Here is a 2,221-nt window from a genome sequence, read left to right on the forward strand (position 1 = left end):
CCGGCTTAATGAGAACCGGTAGCTGTGGCTCAACGAAACACTTCTCCCAACACAGACACTCATGGCTGACCACAGCCTCTCAACAAGACAGCTTCTTTCCACAACACACACTCACGCGCGCACACACACACACACACGCACGCACACACACACACACACACACACACACACACACAGCAGCTTTCCCTACCAGTGTGTGTGTGTGTGTGTGTGTGTGTGTGTGTGTGTGTGTGTGTGTGTGTGTGTGTGTGTGTGTGTGTGTGTGTGTGTGTGTGTGTGTAAGTGAGTGCCTGAGTGCCAAAATCAGCAGCCAACAATTCACTGACATGGTAAATCAGGCAACACGACTGGTGGTGAGCTTAGCGGTGGGGCTGTTGACACTGCTGCAGACACCTAAAACGAAAACACAAGCACTCTTTTTGAGGAGCTCTGTGTGTGTGTGTGTGTGTGTGTGTGTGTGTGTGTGTGTGTGTGTGTGTGTGTGTGTGTGTGTGTGTGTGTGTGTGTGTGTGTGTGTGTGTGTGTGTGTGTGTGTGTGTGTGTGTGTGCGTGCCCCTGACTGTCTTGCACTTATCACTTTGGGGCTCTTAAGGCATCATTAGCTCCAGTGGTTCCAGTTCTATTTTGGGGTAATTGCAGAGGAAGTGATGGTGTGATTAACCAGCCTTTTAGAATCTGTCAACTTCTCAAAAGGACGGACAAAGAACAGAGCACATCACAAGCCCCCACACAACTGAGAAAGCACACATGCGATTAGTCCCAGCACGATGCCCAATTACACTTGAGCGGAAGATAGACCCCACTGGGTCCACATTTATATGGGCAACTTGACAGTCTGCCAGTCAGATTCTCTTGGCACGGGTAAGACATGGTGTGTTAGAGCAAGTGTTAAGGATGCAGCTAGTAAGCTTACCAAGCGTTTGAGAACTAATAACTACACTACAGTAGGCCTATAGGTTGTGCGTGCCGGGGGGAAAACAGCATGGCCCCACTGTGGACGTGCCAGACAAAACAAGCGTGCGTCACACAGTGAGTGAATGTATGAAACTTTTCAAATTAAGTTTTCATCGTCAGTACAGGCTGACGAATACAATAGCATGTAATTGTACTACTTCATATAGAGTAATGTAATGATGTGTGCCACACTGTCCTATCCTTTTCGTGGAGCTAAATCCGATTTCTCAGAGAATTTCTTTCGGTCACGATGTAGCCTATTCAGGCAAACTTCAAAGCTCAATCCAACCTTCTAACCACGACGCACAGTCTCCTTCACTTGTGATCGTAAACATAGGCTACTACTACACCACAATTCAGCAGTCTCCGGATGAACTCTCAGAAGTGAAGATAGCCCAAGGCATGAGATCGAAGTTACCCAATGGCTTGTCTTACCATCGTAACTCAAAGAACCTACTTGATCATGCCATGATTTCACATGTTTGACACAAGATTTCCTGCCATTTATGACCGGTTTACAAATATCAACGGGAATGATTATACTCCTTTCCCAGTTTCAATCATTGCCGACTGTGTGCAGAAACGCTGTCGTTGTCTACACGCGCCGTAGAGTTCAAATACACGACTCGATGTATGGACTAAGATGGACACACAGCTTACCTTGTTTTCAAGTCAAAGTTTTCTCTCTGTTTGTCGTAAGGAGTTGACGGCTATCCAGGGTCAATTTTTTAACTTCCCCAGACTGTCAATGTCAAATGCCAGTACGTGTCGGTGTGTTTTTTTCGGGAGCTAGGGCGCAACGCCTCTCAGTCGTGAGAACGCTGCCCTGTGTTGCGCACCGCTGACAGTCAGAGGAGAATATGAGGAGGGAACCGGCGCCTAGAGGGGAGTTCCTGACAGCCAAATCGGGGCGGGAATTTCTTGAGATTGACATTCGGAGCTCTTCTGTATCACAACACGGACTCCCGACCCAGTCTCAGTTGTATCCAGTCGGCTGCCGTATCTGGTACCGCCGCGTAATGAGAGATTGTGCAGAGATTGTAGTGGTAACATTATTTTATCGTAGGCTAAGGGGTTTTCTAGACATAGGCGATGGTGGTGAAACTGCTGGACTCATTCCTGTTTTTTCAAGGAATATTCTGAAGGAATCGGTCTGTCTGAGTTTCTATAGAAACCACTTACCTTCAGTGTATTCGTGACTGATTTGAAAAAGCTCGTAGATTTTGGTATTAGCTCTCCAAGCTTCAACATATAGACTAAAACAAAA

General features: G+C 46.9%; 1 protein-coding gene across 1 annotated transcript in view; it reads right to left on the reverse strand.

Annotated features, from left to right (window-relative positions):
* LOC134465377 (serine/threonine-protein phosphatase 2A regulatory subunit B'' subunit alpha-like) overlaps positions 1-1,815 on the reverse strand; it is a 93,286-nt gene extending 91,471 nt beyond the window's left edge. Inside the window, exon 1 of the mRNA XM_063219010.1 lies at positions 1,615-1,815. The gene's annotated coding sequence lies outside the window, so the exon portion shown is untranslated. The remainder of the gene's footprint in view (positions 1-1,614) is intronic.
* Positions 1,816-2,221: the final 406 nt, after the last annotated feature.

Source organism: Engraulis encrasicolus, chromosome 16, assembly GCF_034702125.1.
Source record: "Engraulis encrasicolus isolate BLACKSEA-1 chromosome 16, IST_EnEncr_1.0, whole genome shotgun sequence".
Taxonomy (NCBI): Eukaryota; Metazoa; Chordata; class Actinopteri; order Clupeiformes; family Engraulidae; genus Engraulis; species Engraulis encrasicolus.